Below are 21,059 nucleotides of genomic sequence, written 5' to 3'. Positions count from 1 at the left end.
CAGAACTCTACTTTCTAAGCTGAAACCATGCTCTGTATCAGCAGACAATATCCCTTCTTACTTTCTTCAGATTGCTGCACACTCCCTCACTGTGCCTGTATCCATACTAATCAATCGCTCCATCTCTGAGTCTAAAGTTCCTACTATCTGGAAACAATTTTACACTCTTCCTATTCATAAAGGAGGTAACTCCACAGAAATATCCAGTTTCAGACCTATTGCTCTCCTCTCCCATCTCTCCAAAATCCTAGAGAAATGTATACATAAACAAGTTATGCATTATCTCTTACAAGAAAATCGTCTCTCTCCTACACAGCATGGCTTCCGTCCCGTGCATAGTACAACCACTGCTCTACTATCTTTTCTCAACACCATAGCCCTTGCCAAAGATGACCACAAACTCATATCTTGTCTATTGCTTGAACTTTCAAAAGCTTTTGACACTGTCTCACACACTCTCCTACTTAGTACACTTGTATCTAAACTTCTCCCCTGATACAGTTGCATGGTTCTGTAGCTATCTCTCTGATAGACTGCAGTCAGTATGATGGAACTCAGCACTATCTACCCCTCTCTCTGTAAGAACTGGAGTTCCCAAAAATTCCATTCTTGGACCTCTACTCTTTAACATATTCACCAACTCACTCCACTCCTCTTGCCCTCAGTCTAACATTATCCAATATGCAGATGGCTCTACAGTCATAACCATCACTAATTCCCCCTCAGAACTCCTAACAAATACCCAGACATCTTTCATCTCTGTACAGACATGGCTTACTAATAATCAGCTCATCCTCAACCCTAAGAAAACTAAATTACTACACTCTCTACCAAAATCTGCTATCCACATTAAACTTTCCTTCTCCATAAAGTCCCTAAACAATACTCCTATAGAAGTTGAAAATAGCACAAAACTCCTTGGCATTACCATTGATGACCAACTAAAATTTGATCTTCACATTAATAACTGCATTAAAAAAAAACAAAAGCTAGGACTGCTGTATAGGAACAACAAATAACTAACAAAGCTAGGATTTCCCTGGCCATGCCTACCTTCTACCATGCATAACCTATTGTTCTCAAATATTCACAAATCTGAACTCCTCCCTACTTACCAAATTAGAATCAAACTACCATAAAATAGCTAGATTTGCAGCTCGACAAACATATAAATCTCATCACTGTCTCTCCTTAAAATACCTGAACTGGCCTGAACTACCTCACCTGTTCCTACTATTGCAACTCCAAATCATACACTCCATCCTATATCAGCCTAAATTCTGCCCAAGGCAATGTTCTCTCATCTCTCACTACTCCCCTATCATACTCATCCAAAGCTCGACCCAAGACCTACTAAAAATCCATAAACCCAAACCCAACAAAGGGTGTAACTTATATAGTTACCATCCCTGTATTGCATGGAACAAAGTCCCACTGGAAATAAGGGCCCTGACTCACCCCATACAATTTAAGCTAGCAGCCAAGGACCACCTTGGTAGACACTGGTCATGCCACTGTACTCACCCTCCCTGATTATTACATTTATAGTACTGCCAAACTAATTTTCTTAAACCTAGTATTAAATGACTTAGCATTAACTGATTCGGCATATGCTTCCTCTGTAACCTCCTAAGCTTCTTCTATACTCTGCTCCCTGAAATTCTTATATAACCTTTTAAGTCTCTACCACTCAACATACAAAACATTATATTTAGCATACTCTCTCTCTTTTTAAATCAAAAACATACAACTTATTCCACTTTTTAACATTCACCATTTGTTTATAGTTGCTGTTTTATCTCTCAATAATATACATGTATATATTTTTTGTATTTAACTACAAAACATTTCTATTGTAATTTTTATTGAAATGTATCTGTCTTGATGAGTTTTATTTGCATTGTAAAACTTTGGAGCTTTTCTACTCAGGTATCTGCTAAAAAAGGGCAATAGCTCAGTCGGACACACCCGGTCAACAAATGTAAAATAAATAAAATAAAATAATAATAAGGCTAATTAGGAGGATATATAAGAGATCAGAGGCAAAAATTAAAGTAGGAACAACAGGAACCAAGTAGAAAGTAACAAACAACAGGAACAAGTTCCACCAGGATTTTTTTTCTAAGTGAACAAAATAAAGCCAATATTGGCTTGACAAATATCAGGGAACTTGTTGTAAAAAAAACAAGTAGTAACAAAATAAATATTTTCTTTAGTAGAACCTGAGCTGTCAAAAATTAAAGTAGGAGGGTTCCTCTCTGACAAGTTGTGTCTGAGCAAATGGACAAGCCAGGGGTGTCTTCTTTCACCTTTGTTATTTGCTTTATATTTAGAGCCATTGGAAAAGAAAATAAGGGATTTGGAAAACCAAGGATAGCATTGGTATGATAATCAAGAAAATGTGGATTTATTTGCAGGCAATATTATTTTGTACCTGATAAAACAAGAAAAGGACTTCTCAGTGTTGTGCAGGGTTGGCTCGTGCTATTGGGCTGCAGGACTGCAGCTCCCCCAGCTGTAAAAAAGAAAAAAGAAAGAAAAAACAAACGTGAGTCCCAGAACTTCACTCATGCACACTCGCAGCGCTTCCTGATCTCTGGACTGCTGGTGAACCAGTCCAGAGCATGCTCACAGAATCCGGACTGCTGATGAGATAGTCCGGATTAGGAGGACAGCATTCAACAGCAGATATCCCAGAAGTCTATGCAGTTTTAACTACATAGACTGGAAGGGAATGGGACTGCAACATCTGCAGGCAGGGTAGCAGCTTGCTCTCGTGGGAAAGGGAAAGACTTTGCTCTCACAGGCTTGTTACTGCAAGAATGCAACAGACTTTCATGGCTAGCATTTTATCAATGGAGTCGGACTCAGGTAGGATGTGTGTGTGTAATGCCCCAGCTAAATATACCTGGTGGCTAGGGAGAACTCAGGAAATATACCTGTGGCTAGACTCAAACCCTGTACCTTGAGAGCAAGGTAGCAAGAGCTTGAATTCCCTACCCACTACCACTTGTGAAAATTTTGCCTCATATTTTTGTTCTTGTGAAATTTGTGGTTTTCTGGGTTTTGCATTCACTATATAATGACAGGCATTTGAATTTCAGGCTTCATATTTTTCAGAAAGTGCATGGTAACACAAAACCTTTTATTCTAGCAATTTTCTGTTTATAAGATCAATATTTGAAATGTATCCCTATTTTTGAGGCTGTATTCCCCCATTATTGGCTTTGTCCAGGCTTTTTTGTGCTAAGAGGTTGAGAGCTATGGTGAGAACTGAATTCACTGAATATGTTTGGGAGCTGTATTCCCCCATTATTGGCTTTGTCTATGTGTTTTGTGCTAAGAGGTTGAGAGCTATGGTGAGAACTGAATTCACTAAATGATAGCCATTTAAGCTTTAGTCTACCTGTCTTTCAAGAAACAGCTGATTTGACATACTGGTATGTTGCTCTGACCGTAGTGCACAGGGTCCAGGGGCCAAGACTTGGCAGTGAAATGCATGGTGGTAGTAACTTTCCAAGATTATACAAGCAATGTTTAAAATGTGTCTCTAGTTTTTGGGCTTTTGTCCCCCCTCCCCCACATAGTTATGAAAAAATAGGACCAGCACTAAATGGAAGTTGCCAAATAACTGTAAATTTATTGATTAAACATATTCAAGCAACTAGGAGTGTCAAACACCCCCAGTAAGGTAAGAAAATGCTCTAGAAAAAACAGAAAAACGGTTTCGGCTATATTAGCCTTCTTCAGTGCATAAACAAAATCAGTAAAAAAGAAATGACACCAGAGCAGCAGTATTTATAGCATCTTAATTACAAACCAACCAAGTCATTATATTTTTAATGAATGCCTATTAAGGATGTATTCTAGAGATGATCATTCAAACCAGGGCTAAAAAGGCCACCCGATTTAATTATCCATTTCTTTTCCTTATTGTTTAAAATTGTGTGCCAACCACTTTTGAGAGACATATTTCCTTTCATTTTATCAATGACCATAAAATAAAAGGAGGCAGAAGGGTGCTTAAGTGTGTGTTCATAAAATGCACTAGAAACTTTATGATTCCTTATGTCACTCATATGTTCCGAAATCCTGATCCGTAATGGTCTGGATGTCTGTCCTACATAAAAAGCTTAGCAAGGACAGGGGGCCAAGTACACCACCCAATCTGAAATACAACTGGCAAGAAACTTTATGTCAAAAACTCTTATCAGTTTTGGGTCTAGTAAATTCCTTAATTTTGAAAACTCTAGAGCAATGTGTGCAATGACCACATGGATAAGTACCCCCACAATTTGTCACCCAGTAGCGTTTGTTGTACAGGTTCAGCTGAGACCTGGAAAGAATGTCTATAATGACTCAAAAGTGAGCCTAAAGTTTTACCACGTCAAAAGGAGAAGAAGCATCTCTGACCCACCTTAGAGGCTGATTTCTGATCCGACAACAAAATGTTCCAATGTTTCTGGATAATATGCATGAAAGCTTTAGTATTGCATCCATATGTAGTAACCATTCTTAGAACATTTTGGTTCTCTAATGTTTTATCCTTATTTTTATACTGTAAAAGATCTTCCCTGGCTTGTGTAGATGCCCAGTTGCTAGCCATGGCAATCAATATTGCCCACTTTATACCTCCTGTTTCAAAATCGATTAGCCAAGTCCAACCTGTATTTGTGGAAGGTATTATTTTCGAAAAAAAAAATTTATTCTCAAAAATTGTGATTTAGGGATGTTATGTACCACGTGTGGCAGACGGAGACTACTAGCATGGAGTAAGGAATTATATTGGGGATATTTTCTATATATTTGTGTACTGAGAGTATTGTCTTCATTTCTCGTGATGGTCACATCCAAAAAGGTAATTTTGTCTAAATTGAAATTGACCTTAAACTCAATTCTCCATTTATTTTGATTAAGATATTGTTGTTACACATACCTTGAGAATGAAGGCAAACACAGTTCTTTCTCTCTTTTAGTGGTATTTATTAACTACAGTACACACATGTGGGAGCCTCATGGAAAAGCACCAGGGAGAATGCACTAGAGTAAGCTAGTCCATGTATCAATGATACTTAATGGAGCCGCAACCAATGACAATCCCCCATAGACAGAGGGAATGGCAGTGCAGATCCAGCAGTTTGAAGCATTAAAAGTAGAAGCATAAATATATTTGATGGCCTGGTAGGTGTTAAAAGATGGGTGCCAAGTAGCTCGTTTGTTGTGATGCGTCAATGGAGCAGGAAATAAAAATGGCCAGAGTAGAAATAACAGAACAACAAGGATAACCTCCAAAATAGCTGTCCAGTACTTTTTTGGAAATGGTGGTTGAGTTTGCATAGTATCAGGAGTTTGGGGTTTTCCAGACAGGTAGATGTTAGGCATCTTCAGGTGCTGGTACAGTATGGCTTCGAGTACGAGTAGCAATAGGTAGAGAGTCTGGAGTTGAAAAAGGTAAAGGCTGTTGATCTTTGGATGGGATGACCTTTTTGATGTGCGATATGTGAATCCAGGTGGGCAAGCCTTGTAGTCGCACCACTGATGATGTCGTCAGTAGAACCAGGAAGGGCCCCTTTTAAAGTGGTTGAAGCACTGTTTTTTGAGAGAAAGATTTGATGTACACTCAGTCTCCTCGTTGTAGTGTGGAAGACAGGAAAGGATCAGGAATATGTTGAGCCGCTGCTACCTGGCAGTGATGAAACTGAAAAAAGAGACAAGAGAAGTGCAATATACAAGAATATCATGATCAAATGCATCGTACTCAGAGAAAGGTGGTGGTGGTGTCATGGGCATGCACATAGGGCAGCCCATGAGGATTTCATGAGGAGAAAGTCCCTTAGTAGGATGTACTTTTGCTCTCATAGAGAGTAAGGCTAGAGGTAAGGCCTGTACCCAAGTGAGGCCCGTTTCCGTAGTAACTTTAGCAAATCTAGTTTTTAGTGTCTGATTTATGCATTCAATAATACCTGATGCCTGTGGTCTATATGGACAATGAAATTTTTAAGGTGATTCCTAACATTTTACACAATGAATCAATTAACTGAGCAGTAAAATGTGTTTCACGGTCTGAATATATTTGACAGGGAACACCAAAACGAGGTATCAATTTATAGCAAAGTTTTTTAGCAACTGAACTAGATCATTTTTAACACATGGATAGGCTTCTAACCACCCAGAGAAAACATCAACAACAGTTAAAACATATTTGAAACGAGTACAAGGTGGGAGTTCAATAAAATCCCATTGCAATGCACAGAATGGTCCCAATGGTTTTGGCAGTGGTTGTGCGGGAGCCATTGTGCCTTTTGAAATGTTATACTGTAAACAAATGGAGCACGTGCTCAAAAAAATTCTGCACAAAAGCAGAAAGTCCTGGGGCAAACCAATCCTTTTGGATTTGTTTTACTAACGCTTGTACCGCTACATGGGCTGGCAAATGATACACTTTAATAAGAGAATTTAACATGGACATTGGGCAGACCAATCTGCCATCTGGTACTTTATCCTGTAAAGCTTTTAACACTGTGGTATCAAAAGTAACCATTTGTTGCAGAGGCTGCAGAAAATGTCCCTGAACAGTTTGTGAGAGAGCAGCCTGTTTAGCAGCCCACTCAGCTAAATTATTGCCCTTAGTTTTAAAGGAGTCATTGGATTGATGGGCTGCACATTTAACAACAGCAAGTTCAGAAGGTAACAATAAGTCTTGTAGCAAGTTATTGATATATAAATGGTTTTTAACAGGTGCCCCGGAAGATGTTAAAAACCCTCCTTTTTTTCTACAATATACCAAAATCATGAACAACACCATGGGCATAACGGGAGTCAGTATATATAGTAACAGACTTGCCCTTAACTATTTTGCATGCATTCGAAAATGCCACTAGTTTTGCAGCCTGCGTGGAAGTGCCTTGGGGTAATTGTGCTGATCTTAAAACTTCAGTTGGAGTACAAACCGACCAAGCAGCTTGGAATTCACAAGAGTTTGTTTGTAAGCAGGATCCATCTACAAAAATAACTAAATATGGATTTTGCAAAGGAGTGTCATATAAATGTAACCTAGGAGAAAGAACAGAGTTAACTACAAGCACACAATCATGTGGTTCGCCCTTATCTGAAGTTGGTATTAAAGAGGCAGGGTTCAGTGGTGGGCAGCGTACGACTTGTAGGGCAGGATTATTTATTAAAATTAATTTATACTTAGTAAGACATGCATTTGAAAGATACTGTGTTTTTGTTTTTAAAAGTAATGGTTGAACTGCATGCGGAACTGCTAGTATAGTATCATGTCCCAGGGTTAGTGGGGCTGCCATATCGACCAAGACAGTGGCAGCTGCCACAGCCCATAAACAGGCCGGGTAACCAGAGGCAACCGGATCTAGCTGAGTGCTGTAGTAAGCAATAGGCCGGTAGTCTCCAGTGTGTTGCTGAGCTAAGAGGCCCAAGGCAGTCTTGTTTTGCTCACAGCAAAAGAAAACAAAAGGTTTGGAATAATCTGGCAACCCTAAGGCAGGAGGATTTACCAAGGCTGTTTTGATAGCCTGAAAAGCCTCTTCATGCTTTGACATCCATGGTAAAGGTTCCGTAACCTCCTTTTTTAGGAGTCGTAACAGGGGGGCCAAAATCTCCAAAAAATTAGGCACCCACTGTCTGCAGTATCCTGCTAGGCCAAGGAATCCTCAAAGCTGCCTCTGGGTTACAGTGCAAGGGGTACTTTGAATAGAAGTTATGTGATTTGGGAGTATTTGACGGGAACCCATTGCAATTATATGTCCCAAATACTGCACCTTTTTCTGACAGAATTGTAATTTTGATCTATTTACTTTAAACCCTCGTGTAGCTAAAAAGTTTAACACTAAAAGGGAATCCTCCATACATGATTTACTGTCTGGTGAAGCTATAAGAATATCGTCCACATATTGGACAAAAACTGAACGTGATGATAGTTGCAGATCCTGTAGCTGTCTATGCATTTCTCTAGAAAATAAGGTTGGGGACTCTACGTATCCCTGGAGCAATCAAGTCCAAGTATACTACTTACCTTTATAAGTGAATGCAAACAAATACTGACTATTGAGATGTACTGGAATAGAGAAAAAAGCTGATGAAATATCTATGACTGTAAAACATTTTGCGGTAGGTGGGATACAGCTCAAAATAGTAGCTGGATTTGGTACAATTGGGAAAACAGGCAAAACAGCTTTGTTGACTTCACGCAAGTCCTGCACATATCAGTAAGCTTGTTTGTCAGGTTATTTTACTGGTAATATTGGGGTGTTACATGGGCTTGTGGTGGGTACTATGATCCCTTGCTGTTCCAATGCAGAAATAACAGGGGCAATACCAGATATAGCCTCAGCTGTCAAAGAGTACTGTGGCACTCATGGCAACTTTGCTCCTGGTTTTAGAGTTATTTATACAGGAGTAGCTGAGGTCAAAAATCCCACATCATTGTCATGAGTAGTCCACAGGTGAGAGGGTAGGAAATGTAAACACCTGTTTCTATCAAGATATGACTGGATACACGTTGTCTGTAAATTGATAGTTTCATTTAAGGCTGCCAGGGTACTATCCTGCTGATCTGAAGGTACTTGGAGATAAACTCCATCAGCTGTGCAAAAAATGGTGGCCCCCATTTTGCAAAGCAAGTCTCTCCCTAGTAGATTTAAAGGTGCTGAGGGTCCTACTGAAAATGCATGGTTATCTTGTAGAGGTCCCAAAGTTACTGGGACTGGAACAGTTTCGGAATACTCAATAGGTATACCAGAGACACCCACTCCTCTAGTTATCTTGTCAGAGAGGGGAACATTCATTGCTGCTTTGCCAGCTAGCATGGATTTAGTTGCTCCGGTATCAATCAAAAACGGATATGGTTTATTTTTAACTAGTAACATAACATGTGGTCCATCCTGATTCACAGGAATAAAAGGGCACAACTGCTGCTGTTTATGTTCAGGGAACCTCCATTGTGGTTGCTGTCGATTGGACAGAGTCCAATTAGAATTCCACTGATGTGATGTATCAGTGGATGGGGCAGGTTGTTCAGCTAAATATGGACATTCATTTTTCCAGTGACCTATTTGGCCACAGTTGAAACACTCTGTCTGATTACTATAATTCTGGGGCGGGGCTGACTGTGTCTCCTGCCAGTTTTGTCTATTTTGATTTTTTGCCCCTTGGTGTCCACCCCTTCCTCTTCCTCGTCCTCTACCTCGCTGACCAGGCGGCTGGCCAAAAGCGTTACATATTTGAATTTGTGCCTTTACTAACTTTTCCTGTAAGTCCTTCTTTTTTTAGCTAAGTGGTCAGATAGGTATTGTACCTGTTGGACTAACTCGTTTAATCCTAAACTAGGCCAGTTTAAGCACACTTCCTTTAACTTATCCCTCACCTGGAGGCGTAACCCATCTATGAAAGCAGCCGACAATCCGCTCTGTGCTGGTCCTTCGGTGGGCTCTGGATACCCGGAATAAGCCTCAAAGGCTTCAGTGAGCTGATTTAAATATTTTTCTACAGGCTCATCTTCTTTTTGTATGACTGATTTAATTTTCGACAAATTAGGGATAGGCGGGACTATTACGGTGATAGCATCGACAATACGTTGCCTGACCGCCTCAAACCCATTCTCCCCATGTATATTGTGCTTCGGTATTGGGGTAGGAACATTAGCATGATCCCAGATTCGTTTCATTAAATCAGCTGGGACGGCGTATTGAAGGACTGCTCTAACCTCTTCTATGGTAGGATTTTGCAGACAAATATGTCCTGCTAGTACACACTGGAATTTTGCTGGGTTTGTACGGATGGGTGGGAGTGACTTAGTAATAGCTTGAAAATCAACTGCCGACCACGCCCTAGGTACTACTACAGTTGCTGGTTGTCCCGCATCCCTAGCATGCGCTGGGTTCGGAACTTCTCTCAAGGGAAACATTCTGCCATCGTCTGGTGACTCAGAGTCTGAATCAGAATTAAACTTATCAGGGCCATAATAGCCATCGCCATCATCTATCATGGCAGGAAACTGACCAAAATGTTTTTTCCGATGTAAGTAAAGCCTTTCTTTTTTTTCTTGATAAGATCTAGGCTTAAAAAACATTTGTGCATTTGTCTCCTTTTTTATTTTACTACGAGTTGTCATGGGTAATGCCTTTTCCTTATCCTGTTCCCCAATGTCTGATTTACTAGACTGATCTCCCCCTGCCTGCCAGGATTATCATCTTCAGACGATTCAGGTATTTGTAATTTACTTAATTCTTTTACCGGATATAATCCCTTAAAGGGCGGTCCTTTAGTCGCTTACCATCTGCTACATCTAAATTATTCACAGTATGCTGAAGTTCTTTTAACTGTTCTTTTAATTTTTGCTGATTATCTTTAAGACTACTAATTACCGAATCCTAGTCGGACTTTCCCGGTCAACAAATGTTAAATAAAAAATAAAAAATTTTCCCTTTCCTTTGCCTCTGACATCCAGTCATTGAAAGCTGCCCAATATAATCCTGGTATTTTTCTTTCCTTTTTTTACAATTTTTCCTGCAAATTTGTCAGGATATTTTTATTAAAACTACCATTTTCTGGGAAGGCGAGATCACCATCATTTTTAGTAAGGGTGATCCACTGATTTAAAAACATGCAACTGTCCCGGGACACACGAAAAAACATATAACTAACTGGTGTACCTCTTACTGGCTCTTTTCTTTTTTCCACACTCACTCCCATTGTCACGCAGAAAGCTATACTGTATTTTACAGGTTTAGCTAAGACATTGTGTAAATGTCGTTTTTCCCCACTCTCGTATCTCCTTTCACACTTATGTCGCCAGCATTTTGTTTTACCCCACACTCATACTGCACAATCAATAGCAGAAAAGAAATGCATGCCACTTACCTTAAAATGACTGAATGAGAGAAATCATGTCATTTCTGTATAGTTAAAAATACCAAATCTTTAAGGCAGACAGATGCAGAAAAAATGAAAGAAACACCGCAGAAACAGAAAAATCTGTTATGGGCCCTTTTATTAGCAGTATTTCGTTCAATTCCTGACTGCTGCAGATTGTTCTCAATTCAGATCTGAGTAAACGGCACCAATTGTTTAGTTACACATTACCTTGAGAATGAAGACAAACACAGTTCTTTCTCTCTTTCAGTGGTATTCATTAACTACAGTACACACGTGTGGGAGCCTCATGGAAAAGCACTAGGGAGATTCCCAGAACAAAGGAATGCACTAGCTTATATACTGTGAATATTGCTGACGGTACAAAAATATAAAATGAACCAATTAGATTGTTATACAAAACAATTAACCAATCAATGATTTACCCATAAGCATAAAGCAGTTCACATCATTATATCTCTGGGCAGAGAAAGAAAATCGGATATACTTCTATATAAGGCAAATTTCCTGCTTTCAAGCAGACTCTTGTTTTTCAGTAATTTTCCACTACTCAGAGTTCATTCAAAGTTCATAGTACACAGTACATCTTAATACATGCAGACTGTCACATACTCAATTCCTTCAAACAAATGCTTTGGCTGTTCATATTCTGCAATATTCAACAAACTCCAAAAGATAAACTACAACCGCCTTCCATACCAACCAACAATCATCTAGGTATCGTCTCCAAATATCTATTTCCCCCATAAAAGAAGTTATGTCTTACCATAACGTTCCATCTGAGTTGTTTCATGTTCGTTTATTCATTACTCTTGGGATTCGGTTCCAACCTCGGAAACGAGCCAGCCTTTTTTTCAAGCTTGCATCAGCCACAAACCTCTCGAGCTAAGATTTTACCCATCATGCCCTTCTCCCTGTTGCCTAAGATCTAGTTTGCAAGTTGGAAAAATGAAGCCGAGGCTACCTCTAGTCAGACATGACCTAACAACTGGAAAGAAGGACAAATGAGATCCACCAGAAACCTTCGGAAGGGAAAGGTGGGTGGGCCGTAATGAATAAACGAAGATGAAACAACTCAGATTGAACATTATGGTAAGACATAACTTCTTTATCTGATGTTGTTAATCTGCATTTATTCCTTACTCTTGGGACAGAGTCCCCAGCTATCTTGTTCCCTGGGTGGCCCTATGGAAGGACATTCCAGAGCACCATAGAACCAAAAGAAGCTCTGCCTCTGGAGGCCAAGTCCAACTTGTAATGAGCAATGAAGGTATGAGGCCTAGCCCAGGTTGCGGCTGCACAAATGTCATTCAACGATGTTCTCGCATGGAAGGCTGCAGAAGTTGACACTGATCTTGTAGAGTGGGCCTTTACTCTGCCAGGTAAAGGGGTACCATTCTTGCCATAAATGAAAGTAATACAATTTCTCAACCAAGTTGCTAAAGTAACTTTTGAAAGTGGACAACCTAATCTGGATTCAGAAAAGGCCAAAAACAGCTGGTCAGATTTTCTATTAAATTTAGTCCTGTCTAGGTAAAAACAAATTTGTCTATGTACATCCAAGGTATGCAGGCAATATTTCCCTCTGTTAGAAGGATTAGGGAAGAACACTGGCAAATCAATAGTCTGATTGATAGATAACTCAGAAACGACCTTGGGCAAGAAGGTCGGATTGGTCCTTAATGAAACTCTGTCCTTGTGAAAAATGAGGTGGGGGGGTTGATAGACAAGACCTGCAATTCAGAAATACGTCTGGCAGAAGTAATAGCAACTAAGAACAGCATTTTCCATGACAGATACTTTAGATCACAGGTAGATGCAGGCTCAAAGGGAGAAGTTGTCAATCCTTGAAGGACTAAGGCTAGGTCCCAAGGTTGAACAGGTTCTCTGAATGGAGGCTTTAGTTGGGTTACACCCATCAGAAAGGTCTTACAAAGTCTGTGTGACATTAAGGAAGAGCCCTGGAAGCCATTATGAAAATTAGAAATCGCAGCCAAATGAACGCAAACTGTGGAGGCTGCTACCCCCGATTTAAAAAGATCTGAAAGATATTCTAGCACAATAGAAACAGGGGCTGTAAAAGGGTCCATTTGTTTATCTTGTAGCCAGAGAGAAAACCTCTTCCATTTGCTGCAGTAGAGTAGTCTGGTGGATGTTCTATGAGAGGCAATCAGGATGTCACTCACAGGGGAAGATAGATCATGCTGCCTGGAAATCATTGGAAGTGGATAAACCAAGCTGTCAGTTTCAGGCTGGATAGGTTTGGATGAACCAGATTCTGTGGGTGAGAGATCAACTCTGGAGTTGGATTGAGAATCCATGGTCGATCCAGAAGATGAGGCCACAGAAAGGGAAACCAGACTTGTCGAGGCCAATCTGGAGCAATGAGGATCACTTTGCTCTTCGACCGACATGCTTTCTTGAGGAAAGGGGTATGAGGGGTATCGGAGGATAGGCATATAGCAGACCCGAGGGCCAATCGTGGACTAGAGCATCTCTCGGTGACTGTCCCCGAGGGGGGATCAGGGCAAAGTAGTTGCTGCACTTGTGATTGGACGGGGTCACAAATAGGTTACAGCAAGGCTGGCCCCAGTGGTCGAAAATCTTTGCTACCACTAGAGGACCGAGAGACCCCTCATGAGGCTGTAGAATGCATCTGCTCAACTTATCCGCTATTACGTTGGAGCTCCTGGGAATGTGCATCGCTATCAAAAAGCAGTTGGAGGCTATCGCCCGTTGCCATATTCTCATGGCCTCTTGATAGAGTGGGTATGATCTGGTTCCCACTTGTTTGTTGATGTACCAGACCATTGCCATGTTGTCTGACTGAATTGCAATAGTCCCTGACAGAAGTATCGATTGGAATGCTTGCAATGCTAGTAACACTGCCCTCAGTTCTAGGACATTGATATGCAGATGGACCTCCATCTGTGACCAAGTGCTTTGGATTGTCTTTCCCTGAAACAACCCCTCCACCCCATTAGGGCAGCATCTGTAGTCAATGTGGCATTGGGCTGATGAATGGTGAAGGTGCGAGACCACTGGTGAGGGTTGTTTGACATCCACCAGAGCAAGCCCTGTTTGCAAATCTTGGTTATTCAAATCGGAAAAGTTAAGGGGTGCTGAGATGGGTACCACTGAGTAAGAAGCAGCCATTGAAGAAGCCTGATGTGTAGCCTTGCTAGAGGGACTATGGTGATGGAGGCTGCCATCGATCCCAGTGGTTGAAGAATGGATCGAGCTGTGACTAGATTTTGTGAAAGTATTGCCTGAACCTGTTCTTTGATTGTCTGAAGTCTGTGATCTGGTAGAGAGGCTGTACAAGTCATTGTGTCCAGAATCACTCCAATGTACTCTAATGAATGACTCGGAGTAATGTTTGACTTCTTCCAGTTTATTGATATTCCGAGCTGGTGTGTGGTGTTTAGGGTGTAAGTCAAGGCCTGATCCTGTAGACGTCTTGTTGGGGCAGTAATGAGCCAGTTGTCTAGGTAGGGGAAACACCTGGAATCCTTAAAGCCGCAGGTGAGCTGTGACTACTGCCGTGCACTTTGTGAACACTCTGGGGGCTGTAGAGAGTAAGAAGGGCAGTATGGGAAACTGGTAATGACTGGCTCCCACCTGGAAGTGAAGATATCTTCTTGAGCACCTTTCCACCTTTATGTGGTAGCACGTGTCTTGAAGATCTATGGAGCACATCCAATCATATTTTTCCAAAAGTGGAAGTATACTCTGAACCATGAACATCTGGAATTTTTCTGTCTTTATGAATTTGATTAGGGTGCTGAGATCCAGAACTGGTCTCTAGTCCCCTGTCTTTTTTGGCACCAAAAAGAATCTTGAATAGAAGCCGAATCCTGTCTGGTCTGGGGGGACTGTTTGGATGGCTCTTTTTCGAAGCTGCTCTGATATCTCTATAGCTGTGGCTTTCCTTTGACTGGGTGGTACATCAGGTAAGCTTCTGGGTAAGGGGGGAGTGAATAAGAAAGGAATATGGTATCCTCTGGCGATGAGCCTTTGTACCCAAGCATCTGTGGTTATGGTTTGACAGGCAGAAGGGTACAAGGAAAAATGACCCCCAACTGCTTCCAGAGGAAAGCAATCAGGCTGCTCCTCAGTAGCACTGATAGGGCTGTCCAGAGAAAGATTCCTTGGAACCCCGGTTTCACTGACCTCCCCTGCCCTGAAAGGGGCATCTTCCATTAGAGTTCCCACCCCTGCCTCTAGGGAAAAACTTAGCCTGAGAGTCATGGAAAGGACCCTGAGACTTTTTGTGCCACATTTTTCCACTCTTCTGATTCCTAGAATAGAATCGCTGAGGAGAACATAAACGGACACCCATGGCAGATAGGGTCTTACCATCCTGTTCACATCTGGCCAATGTATCTTTTACCTTGGAGCCAAAAAAAGTAGTGGTCTCAATAAGGGCATTAAGGAAAGAAGCCTTGAAGGGATCTACAAAGTCACAAAGGTGCATCCAGGCATGGCGTCTCATGACTATGCCTGCACCCGCAGCTCTCGCCGCTCCCTCAGTAGCGTGTGATATCAAACACATTGAGGAATTGGAAACCGATTCTAGGGTCACTAACTGAGAGGCCACCTTGTCTTGAACCTCATCGGAAACTGCTCTTGCCAAAGTCTCAGAGAGTTAAGACACCAGGTCTCTCTGTATCCTTGTGAAATGTGGCAGGTAGTTCAAGGACCTAACAGCAAAGGCCACCCGGGAATCCTTATTGGGTAGGTGGACAGCCTGGCTCTCCTCTGCCAGTTCCTTCGTTGTAGCGGCAGCCACCACCATGGTGTCTACTGGGAGACCTTTCGACCAATGGGGGCACTCTTCTGGGGGAGAAAGGATTTTGTCCGGCTTATGAGGTATGGCCTTCACAGAGTCTGGTGCCTTCCACTCACACTGCATGATGAGCTTGATGAGCTCATCGGCAGGTGGGGTAACCCAGGAGGTAGGGGGCCGGGCATGAAAAGCCTGCAAGAACATAGACTCCTCTGAGGAAGGGTTAGAGGACTTCCATTCACCTCTCTGCTTTAAAATTTTGAGGATGTCACCAAAGGAAACCTCATCAGAAAGTGAATGTGGGGACCACTCCCCATCATCGCAATCTGTGTCTTCGGTCACTGACTCTTCCGTGGAGTCTATGTGCTTCTTCTTACATGTAGTCTTGTGGTGGACTTCCTCAGTGGGAGACTCTGGGGAAGTCTGCAAGGATGGTGTCTCCAGGGGGAGAATGGCCCAAGACTCTTGCGCCCGGAGTCTGGGGGATGTAACTTGAGACATCTGAGGCTCAGAGGAAGTGGTAGTCTCCGACAGAGGTGGCTGAGAAGCAGCAGCCAATGTCCTCTCCAAGGCCGGGAAGGTCGGCTCACCTGAGGAGGAATGCCTCGAAACCTCCACAGAGGTCAGAGTATAGGTAGGAGTCTGTAGAGAAGGGTGATCAACTCCAGAGGGGAGAGACACTTTTGAAGGGGCAGGAATTCCTCTGGCCAAAAGCAGCTGGTCTATAAGACGCACCACATCATGTTCAGAAAGACTTCTGCTAGACCTCATTGAAAGCCCTGAAGGGGATTCGAGCCTGTCCAAAAAAGGGCTAGCATGACCACTGAAAGAAGGTGTCTGAATAGGTAATGTCTGCACTGAAACTGGCAGTGTTTGTATAGTCTGTGCCACTAAAGCCGGCGCAGAAGCGGTATGCACCAAAATCAATGGTGTGGAAGATTCCTGCACTGGGAATGGTGTTGTCAAAATTGGAGTTGTCTGCACCAAAACCATCGGCACTGAAAAAGCCTGTACAGAAGAAATTGTCAGTGCTGAGGGGGTCTGCGCTGAGAAAACTGTCGGCGCAGAAGGCGTCTGCACCGAGAAAACTGTCAGTGCAGAAGGCGGCTGTGCTGAGAAAACTGTCAGTGCTGAAGATGTCTGCACTGAGAAACTGGACAGTGCCGAACAAGTCTGCACCGAGACTTCAGTCGGTGCCAAAGATGACTGTGCTGATATACCAATCAGTGCCAAGAAGGTCTGCACTGAACTAGTCAGTGCCGTAGTAGTCTGCACCATGAAGACTGAAGTCTGTGTAAAAAGCAACGGTGTAGAGGGATCAGCAGACATAATCCTAGACAGAGTCAAGTGAGTCTTTGCCGAAGCAGCTACTGGCACTGATGACTCCTGACAATTTAGCCTTTTTATGGTTCAATTCCTTAGGGTCTCCAGAAGGAGATGATGGAAGAGACTTAGACCTTTTATGTTGTTTGAAAGGAGGAGAAGATTCCTGCTACCCAGAAATAGCCTCGCAGAAAGAAGTCTTAAGGAGATCCTTCAGTATTAGTTTATTTTTATGTTCATTCAAAGTCCTGGCAGAAAAACCTTTACAAATCTGACAGGGTGGCTTCACTGTGAGATGAGGCACACCCAAACAGTAAACACACAAGTCATGCGTGTCAGAGTGAGGCAGTTTGTGTCCGCACTCCGAACACCTCTTAAAGCCTGGACTCCCTTTCTTCTCAGACATTATATCCAAAAAATATTTAAAAACTAGGCATACGCACACTGTAGCAAGGCCCAAGTGAGGGCGAGGAAAGACAACCAACAAAGGTAGTAGAAGATACCAAAAAGGTACAGATAATAAAGAAAAAGAGGATACGACTTAATAAAGTCGAAAAACTAAGAATTCTGTGAGAAAAACTCAAATAATTATCAAAATATACACTTAGCTGGAGAGGAACGGCTCGACATGGCTGAACAGCAATGTGGCAAACTAGATCTGAGGTAACAGGGAGAAGGGCATGATGGGTAAAATCTTAGCTTGAGAGGTTTGTGGCTAACGCAAGCTTGAAAAAAAGGCCAGCTCGGTTCCGAGGTTGGAACCGAATCCCAAGAGTAAGGAATAAACAAAGATTAACAACATCAGATTAGATATTATGACTAGAATTATAGATCAGTTCGGTCTCCAGGTAGGCCATCAACAGCTCTGCATAAAGGGGGGCAAAAGATTCCCCCATTGCTGTACCTTGTGACTGCCAATAACATTGTCCACGGAAATAAAACACATTTTTGGTGAGGACATGTTCCATCATACATACCAAAAGAGTATTAAAGGCTGGTAGATATAAAGCACTTTGGTCCAACTAATATTGCAGGACACTAGCCCCGCCCAGTGTGGAATATTGGTGTATAAGGCAGTCACATCTAATGTGCAAAGAAGCCAACCTGGTTCCAACTGACTGTTGGAGACAATACCTAGAAATTGGGTGGTATCCTGGATACATGATCTCACACAAGCCAGGAGAAGTTTCAAATAGACAGTAAGAAATTCCGATAAAGGCTCAGTTAAACTGCCCCTCCCTGAAACAATTGGTCTCCCTGGTGGACACTGAGGATCCTCATGTGTCTTTGGCAAGAAATAAATATATTATGGTCTAGGATCCCTAACCATAAGATGATAAACGTCTGATTGTGTAATGATACCCTACTGTTGTGCCTGAAATAGGAACCTGCCAATTTCAACCTTAAATTTATTAGTTGGATCAAGGGGCATGGGCATATAGTGCCTGGCATCCCCAAGTTGTCTCTGTGCCTCTTGATGATAACTATCCCAATTCATAACTACTACCACCCCCTACCATTGTCAGTGACAATATAACCAGATCTTTATTATTTTTTAACTCCTCCAAAGCTGTTTTTCAATCTTTGAGAGATTGTGATGGAAAACATCATATTCATTAAAATTATAATGTAGATCTTTGAGGATGGGGGATTAGAATAAAGACACCTGACTAGACATCGGAGGCATGAATCTGGATTGTTGAAATTTAAAATTATTACCAGTATTGGAATCAAAATGTATTTTAAGATTAATCTATCTACAAAAGGCTATCACATCAGATGCAAATGAATCTTCAGTCACAAAAAAATCCAGGAACATAACTTAGATCTTTATTGAGTACAGAAATCTGAGCCTGAGAAAGTTCTACAGAACATCTTCATCAAGGAGAATAGTTGCTCACACAGATATGTGCTGCCGAACATACAGAGCATTTGAGCAACTTGGGTACGGAGATGGGGCATTGTGTCAGGGAGGTAACATGGAAACTGTGCAGTGCCCACAGCATCATACTTTGACTTCAGCGTGTCATTACACTGGAGTTCAATCAGCTCCACTTGGAGGTTAGTTGGTGCGCTTTCCACATCAACTGCAAACAGATTCCTAAGCAATTCAAACCTACATTTCTTGGCATCGAAGTCAGCAAATCACCAGGTAAACTCGGCATGGAATATGCCGAGTTTTTCAGCAAACTGTGCACTTGGGAACACAATGGTAGAGATCTGTGTTTTTATGGTTTGGCAGTAAGGAGAATGGCCCAGGTTTCCTTGAAACATGAGTCTCGCACAGGCACAATTTTGTTTTAAAAGCCCTCACTGTAGCGTACATGTCTATGATGACATGGCCCCACCCCTGAAGCTGCAGATTCAGCACACTGAGATGGCTCATGATGTCACAGAGAAATACCAGTTCAGACAGAAACTCTTTATCCCGGAACTTTGCTCTGTCTTTCCCTTTGCTTTCTAGAAACTGACAAATGTCCTCACACAGCTCAAAACATCTGTTAAGTATTTTTCCTCTGCTTAGCCATCTCACCTCTGTGTGATACGGCACGTTTGCATATTCTGAACAACACTCCTCCAGAAAAGACTTGAACTGATGGTGATTCAAACCTTTAACTCTTATATAGGTAACTACTTGTGTTATGGTGCTCATAACATGTTCCATTTTCAGGGCTTTGTCACACAACGACTCCTGGTGTATGATGCAGTGATAAACAGTTAGCTCACCTGCACAGTTCTCTTCCCGCATTTTCTCCCAAGTCCTGGCCACCAATCCACTCTTTTGACTGCATATCGCGAGTGTACCATCTGTCGTTAGTCCCACAAGTTTATCCCAAGGTAGCCTCATTTGAGTTACACATTTGTAAACCTCTTCAAAGATTTCTTTTGCTGTGGTTGTGCCATGCATTGATTTTAATCCCAAAAGTTCCTCCGCAACGCACAGATTTGAGTCCACTCCATGGATGAAGACTGACAACTAGGCAGTATCAGATGTGTCGCTGCTCTCATCCACAGCAAGAGATAATGCAATGAAATTTTTTCCCGTTTCCATCAGCTGTTCATGTAGATTTGTGGCAAGATGACATGCACGATCAGCTACTGTGTTTCTGCTAAGGCTCACATTTAAAAATGCTTGCCTTTTATCTGGGCACACAACGTTACAAACTTTGATCATGCACTTTTTGACAAACTCTCCCTCATTAAAGGGCCGAGCTGATTTTGCAGTCTCTGCTGCCACAATAAAACTAGCCTTTACAGCAGCTTCACTTTGTAATATGGCTTTTGTGAACATAGTCTATCATGAAACTAAACTTCTTTTCATCTCCTCTACTTTCTGGTGCTTTTGCGCTATGTCTAGGTCCTTGTACTTGTCGTGGTGTTTCATTTCATAGTGTCTTCTTATGTTATACTCTTTGGTTACAGCTACTTTGGCTCCACACACAAGACAGACACGTCTGTCCGTTACATTTGTGAACAGATATTCTGCTTCCCACATTTCTAGAAAGCTTCTGGTTTCAACCTTTCATTTGCCCATTTTTGAGAGGGATGGCCCGATGTGACTGGTAGCATGAGGTCGCTAATGAATGTCAACAGAGGATGGGGCACTTATGGGTCCTGACTGACGTGCCAATGCACCAGCAGAGCATTCTGGGATTTGTAGAATTAACGGTGCATGCGCTAGATACCGGCAAGCCAGCTCTAGTAGACATTTGGTATTTTCTCGCAGGCCAAATATAATTACACTGCATGCCAGATTTGGCATACGGGCCTGAGTTTGACATGTATGGTGTAGATTTTTATGATGGAAATGTTCTGAACTGGGCAGTTTTGTCATTATTGGTGCACGCATTTTGTTTCATTGTTTACTGGAAAAATGTTCAAAACAATAAATTTAAAATGACCTCTAACAGCTGTACTGTATTATACAAGGAATATAATTTAATACAATCAGGAAAGTGTATTAAATAACACATGTATGTTTCCTGTGCAAGGGGCCTATGATTTGAAAACAGCCCAAAGTTAATCTTTATCTGCCACTGGCCAGATGTATTTT

The 21,059-nt window shown here is 41.9% G+C and overlaps 1 pseudogene; it reads right to left on the bottom strand.

Moving 5' to 3' along the window:
- Positions 1–18,835: 18,835 nt before the first annotated feature.
- LOC122803260 lies at positions 18,836–20,540 on the bottom strand (annotated as a pseudogene).
- Between the last annotated feature and the right edge of the window lie 519 nt (positions 20,541–21,059).

Source organism: Protopterus annectens, chromosome 5.part1 (genome assembly GCF_019279795.1).
Source record: "Protopterus annectens isolate FY-2018-M chromosome 5.part1, PAN1.0, whole genome shotgun sequence".
NCBI classification, from domain to species: Eukaryota; Metazoa; Chordata; order Ceratodontiformes; family Protopteridae; genus Protopterus; species Protopterus annectens.
This window is presented reverse-complemented; position numbering and strand designations above follow the sequence as displayed.